A 7,119-nucleotide genomic window follows, 5' to 3' on the forward strand; every position below is an offset into this window, starting at 1 on the left:
ATCCAACTTTGTCACGCTTCTAGTGCAACGTCTGAGTGACGTGTCCACAATAGGAGCCAACACCTTCTTACTTCCTCTCTGCTTTCTCCCTGTTGTTTGTTTTCCCACTAAGAAAATGACAGGTGACGATGATTCAGCAAAGACGAAATCAATAGGATCATTAGGCACTGCCTCCTTTCAGCAACATGGTCAGAGTCCACATGTAGCTCCTCAAATAAAGCTCTGGACACTGGGCGCCTAACCACCACAGATCTTCTTACCGGAGCAGTAATGGGCAAAGCAGCAATCAATAGAGACATCTTCCTGGATTCATCAAAAGCAATTGACTAGGAGCACTTGGAGTATACGATAGAGCCCATTGGCTTGATAAAAATAGACCTATGCACCTTCTTCACTTAAAAATCGATCATGATGTTCTGAACAGACCTCATCCAAATCATCTCTGGGGGGAGAGAAGGACCTGCCACAATGCGTGCTATTCCAATAAAGTTCTCATTGTGTTGAATAATAGGCGGCTGATAGGGTACAATTGCCAGCGGATTCTCTAGTAAAACATGTTGTTGTAGAGGCTGCAATTGTTGGTGAGGGAGCGGATCATCATGCTGCTGCAAATCATTGTCCTGCACTTGCTGATCCACAGAAACCGATCCTTCTGGTTGATCGATCACAATAGAGACCTGATCTTGCTTAGGAGCAGCTGGTTGAGGAGGCTACTCCACCTCAGCATCCTCTCCCCACACAACATTGCCCCAACCATGAGCAGCATCATCCACAGGTGGGGGAGGAGGAACAATAGGAGCATCATTCCAACCCAGCATTGGGAATGGCGGCAGAACAAAAGGCAGGTTTTTCCGGCACCAGATTGCCAGGCAGCGGGTGAGGGTTCCCATCCAAAGGCATCAGGTCGCAGTCTAGGAAACTTGAGCACCTCCCCACTCTGCATAATAACCAAGAACCACATCCCGTGCAACCAAAGGTGTATCTGGAAAGCTAGCTTCAACCAGAGTTCTAACCAGATACAGATCCTCACTATCCCAAGATATAAACTTTCCAAAAGTGCCTACAACCTGTGAGATGAACTCTGGAGTGCGGTAATCTAGGCGGATTCCAATGAACATTAGCGAGCCCTTGCGAAAACCATGTGTCCCCTTGAAATTTCCCCCCCTCGTCATGCTACATAAATCTAACAAATATATCATTGCCCAACTTAAAAGGGGCATGCTGAATCAAGGTGTATCCGACAGACGGATCCCTTACTTGGAACAGACAGACTCCATGAAACCACGGCTTAGCAAAGCGAACTAATATACCTCTGTCTTGCAGAAACTGGACGACTTCCTCCTGCACCGGCCCGAGCGGCCCCTCAGGCGTAGGCATCACCTCCGCGACCATGTAGTCCTCATGGCATCAGGTCGGATGAGTACCTGACGTGAAGAAGGTGCGAGGAAGGAGACGATCACCGCCGTCAATGATTTGGTGTCCAGCAGGCACAAAGCGCTGAGGTTCGAGCTCGTAGTTCGCCATGGAAGAGCACGAAGCTTGTTTGGGGTTTTCTTTGGGTTGGGGAGATGGGAGATGCAATGTGGGCGGCGACAATTGGACTGGAGAGTCTATCCCAATAACTCCGGCTCCCTTCCCATGACAAGCAGCAGATTTCGAAATAATCGTATTTTGTTACACCGAAATTGGCCTCCAAATCAATCCATTGAAGCATGCGAAATCATTACAGTCCTGTCTAGAGTGACCCGAACGGGAGCAAGCCATACAGATCACTGGCATTCCACAAGCCGCTGACCAGTCACCCCTCTGTGAGAAAACAGAGCAAGTAACAACATGGTCCACCATGTCATCGACCATAGCCTGAAACTTCCTCGCAGCCTCTTGCGAGGATGGAATATGTTGACCATTATCCAAATGGCTCGACCTACAAGGGCTGGAAGGCCCAGAAGCAATTGGGTTATGCAGCTCAAGTGGTCCAGTGGCCAATTGGACCTCCAAAGAAGATGGGCCAGAATCTTGGCTAAGCGTTTGAAAAAAAGGCAATCCCGCCTCCGCAATCCGTGCGGGGGAAGTCCCAGCATGCACAGGAGACAGTTCCGCAGAAATCGGATCAGTCATCGGAGCAGGGGTCGCCAGCCGGCTCAACTCTGACAATGGAGTAACCGTACCAAACACAATGGGTGGATGAGCCACCGTCCAAAGCAATTCTATGGCAGGAGACTGTCGGATAACAACACGCTCTTGAGCAGGAAGAACATACCCCGCATCACTAATTGTATCAATGCAATTTTGCGTGGCCAGATATCTATATCCCTTGCAAGCAGAGTATCGCTCAAACATAGCAAAAGAATGCTTCTTCTTAGCAGATGTCGCACACTTCAGAGCAGATCTAATGGGAGGTTTATGCATAGCCTAAAGCCCTAAACATGATCGACGCTTAGTAGGACTAACTAGAATCCACTCAGCATCACATTCTTTCCCCTTGATCCTGAGCTCTCTAATCCAATTAGGTCCCCCATTACCCCAAAATTGAAAGTAGCACTTGAACATATCACAAGCAAAAGAACGAAGGTCCATGATAATAAAACCAACTTGCTTGCAAGAAACATGAAAGGAATAAACCTTGTCCTTGATGTGATCCACATGAAGATAAATTGCTGAACCCCCAAGAGCAGCCTCCAAAGCCGCCACCAAAGTATCATCCGAGAGACGAAAAGAATGACGGCTAAAGGAGACAATCAATTTAAAAGGCCTCTTTCGCCCAAAAGGATGAACCGTGTGCCCAGTTGAATTGAAAACGTCATCAGAAAAAACTCTACCCTTGGAGAAATCCAAGCCAAGGTTAGATCCACCAGAAGAACCCATAGAGGATGGGTATTGCCTTGATCCAGAGAATACGCCGGAGTAGTTGGCCGGAGTGGATCCACAGATTAGTGTTGTGTAACTTTCGTATTTATAATGTGCTTTACACACACAACATGAACTATACTCACGTTTATATTCGATTGCTAAAGCTCTGGAGTTCAACATACTAACTATGTGGATCAATTGTGTCGAATAATAACATAGACATGCTCAAATTCGATAGAATCTAGATGTCTGATGGATCAATGACCATTCCTTACGCGAATTGCAAATATCATGATCCCATCCTAATATTTGGATACAATTTATATCTTTATTCAATGTGTACAGAAGTATTTTACTTATAGTTTCACTCTCCATCAGTGGTCTCCCGCACATGCTCACACACTCTGTCCGGAGGTGTCTTTCTCGTAGACATGCTCTCGATATAACCCTCCCTCCCTCTTAGAACCATTTACGATTGTTTTCACGAACCTTTATCACAAGCACTCTTCCTCTCGCAAGCATACACACTCATAATCCACATCGACCCTTTCTATTTACATAGACCTGCCTACGTGTCTCCTGTACGCACATTATCTTTAGGCATGTCTCTCACGGATTGTCTCACACCTCTCTTCCTAATCGACGAGTATGATTCTAGCAGAACATTCTATAGGATGCCCCTTCAAGTTAGGTTGGATGAATAGTAATAGATAAGAAGTTACCTTAGTTCGAGAGCCTAGGGTTACAAATCCTAGCCGGCTTTGTGAGTGGACATAGAGTCCTTCACAATTCTGCTATCTTTGTCTTGTACGACTAGTCATCCATGGGCCTCCCAAAATTTCTCACGGGCCAACCAATGTGGCACAGGACGGAACCGAATGAAGGGCCTCACCTTGACCCACCGAACCTCACACGATGACACACCCTCTGCCCCCACGTCTCTTTATGTTCTCACACCCACACATACCAACACAGACACCACACAAAAAAATTCTCCTGGTGCCTCTATTCCCTCCACCCTTGCATATACACACTCAAGGGAATCTCTCGCCGTGACGTCATATTCGTCTCTCTCTCTAGACCACTCTCATTTCTCGTGCTATCTATCCCACGCCCCCCCCCCCCCCCCCCCCCGCCGGCCCCTCTATCCATGCCTCTCTCGAATATGTAATACACACACATACCTCTCTAAGCCGTGCCAAATGCATCAACTACACATTCACACATGTTACATCACGTACCCCATTGATCTAAAAAGCCCTCTCTTCACGTTTATTTCGCATACAACATTCCTTTTGAATAAAGTGTGGCCAATAAATTATTCTAGAATTTCTACATATATACACCATTAAAAAGTTATATGGAGGAGTACGCACGCTAATTTGCATTGCATGGTGCCCACAATGATATTTATTCCACACTGTGAATTTGTATATTTTATACTATATATAAAGTTAGTCATAATAAAGAGAAATGAAGAGCATCTCTCTCTCCATCGCATACCCCCCCTCTATGCCCCTTTCACAAACACACACAAACTATCTCCAGGTCCTCTAAAAGTAAGCCCCCAGCACATCCTCGCATGTTTAATCTTTCTCTCGCGATATATACAGTGACGATCATTGTATTTGAAGCGAAAGCACGATACGTACATTGGACTTCAGAATCCACTCATTACGGTCACCATTTATGTTTTCTGGTTATTATACTGTCATGGGCTCACCGTACAACTCTGTATTTGCTCAAGACATGACTAGTTGACCAGTTAAACGCTCCACGTAGCACCTCTAGTGTTGTATCACATTATCTCACTACCATTGGGCCCACCTGTCGGCTTATATCTAATCTACATCTACGCTCTTATAGAATACACTCTTATAAAAAATAGAGTTAGTGATGATGGTGTGCTTGCCATCCTGCAATATAGGCCGTCCGATTTATATCTGACGGATAAGAAAGAAACTATGGCAATTTTGCAAAAAGGTACGCACACACCTCTCCACATTTGCAAATAAGGACTTCCCTCGTTCATCCTTTTATCTCACAAGATAAACTAGTCATACAAATGCATCTTGATGTTACGTGCAACACACGGGCATCTTGCTAGTAAGAATGAAAACAAACGACAAAAAAATATTGGAGGCGGTTTGAAGTCATGACCGCGGGCACAGCGGACAGGGTGGCCTTGTATTGGCATGCTGAGCCGTCTGTTTTAACACACAGGAGCTGGTGTGGTGATTATACACACGCATGCACACAAACTGCATGCACGCAACACTCACACGAACACATTCACCCACGCACGCACACAACACTCACACATACACACCCAGCCACGCACGCACGCAACACTCACACTCACACACGCACGCATGCATGCACACAACAGTACACCACACGACCAACACTCACTCTCACGCTCAAGTGCTCAACCTACACGTGCATGCGCACACATCAGGCCCTGACAAACACATACACAACTAGGTGATTCCCGCGCATGGGTTGGAGTCTTGTCGCGCATGCATAAATTTGTGTTTATCTGACCTTTTCCCTATGCAAACTGACAGGTGGGACCCACAAGGAACATGGTCAATTTAACTAGTCAACATGGTGCCACACGGACTATTTGGCCTGTCAACAGAGTGCAATCCAATGCTGAACCGTGAGCAAGTGACCGTATAATCACCGCAAAACGTATATAGTGACCGTAATCAGCTTATTCTGAAGTTCGGTGACTGTATTACGCTTTTCTCTCCATAGGCCCTCGAAAACTACATCTCTACACATTCTCGCATGTTACATCTAACAACTATGCAATACAATACTACTACTACACTCTGACACAATAAATCATAAGTGCTTTTAGTTTTACTAGATATCATATTGTTACTTAATTATTTAGTTTGCATACATTAAAATTGCCTTTCAAATGTATGGCTAGTATCGTCTACTGATGAGGATACATACCTGGGGTAGGGTCATAGGCCTGACCTATACGTCCTACCCAAGGTCACTACCCAAGAAGGCAAGAAGGTCAAGAGACACCATGAGACCCCCGGTCGAAGATGTCGAGTGCAATCCAGTCAACATCTTCTCACTCGGTAGTCTCTCTACCTACTGTCACTCAACCAACAAGAGAATCACTCGACCTCCCGAAGACCAGGAGTTACTCAGCGTTCAACGACACTCATTCACTCCATAGTCTTTAAGGTCATTAACAGCACTTAAGGCTGGCGTTACCAGTAACGCCAGCACTTTATGTACATTAACTCCCTTGTAATGGAAGGCGGGAGAGGTCCTGGCGAACTCTATATAAGCCACCCTCCTCCTCTAGCACAAGGGTTCGCATCCCTTGTAACATCACACATATAATCCAATCGACCACCGAGACGTAGGGCTGTTACTTCCTCCGAGAAGGGCCTGAACTCGTAAAACTCGTGTGTACACCTCCACCATAGTTGAGATCTTGCCTCTCCATACCTACCCCCCTTTCTATTGTCAGTCTTAGAACCAGCACAGTTGGCGCCCATCGTGGGGCAGGTGTCTTAGCGAATTATTGGTGAAGTTCCAAGTTTTTGCAATCATCATCATGGTTTCAGGCGGCGAGTTGACTGAGGGCTGCGAGATCCGTCTCGGCGTGCTCGTTTTCGTCGCTGACGACTCGGCGTGGCTTTAGGAAGCTCCTCTTGACGTTGAGGCGCTCCCCGTCCGAGGGGCGACGCACTCGCGCGTGCGTTCGCGGCGTCCTTCTTCGGCAGCCGTCGACCCAGAATCAGTCGGTTCCGATGGTATCTTCCCTTCCCACTGTCCGCTGCCGCAAGCGATCCGGTAGGTCGCGGCTTCAGCGGTGGGTGAAGCATGTGGTGGCTCGGTGTTCGGCCACCCATCAAGCCGCGGCAATCGAGCTCGACAAAACACTCCCCGGCTTGTTTGATCTGTCGACTGGCTCCGCGGAGACTGCATCTGTGTGCGATAGCAGCGACCCTGCGGCTGAAGTCCTGATGGTCGACAGTCCATGTGTCCCACCTGGCTTCCGTCGCGAGGACGACAAAGATGCTCGCGGCGATCCATCACAAGTCCATGAGGAGTGTCATCCCAAACCTCTTTCTTCGCAGCAGAGGGAAGAACTTCGTCGCTGCAACATGGATGTGCTCCACACGCCCATCGTTGGAGAAACCCCCGAGGCTCGGGCCTTGGAGGAGGCGTGCTTGGCTAATTTGGCTGAGCGCACTCAACTGGAGAACCTGCAGCGCGCTCTCGACGAGCGAG

Source organism: Triticum aestivum, chromosome 3B, assembly GCF_018294505.1.
Source record: "Triticum aestivum cultivar Chinese Spring chromosome 3B, IWGSC CS RefSeq v2.1, whole genome shotgun sequence".
NCBI lineage: Eukaryota > Viridiplantae > Streptophyta > Magnoliopsida > Poales > Poaceae > Triticum > Triticum aestivum.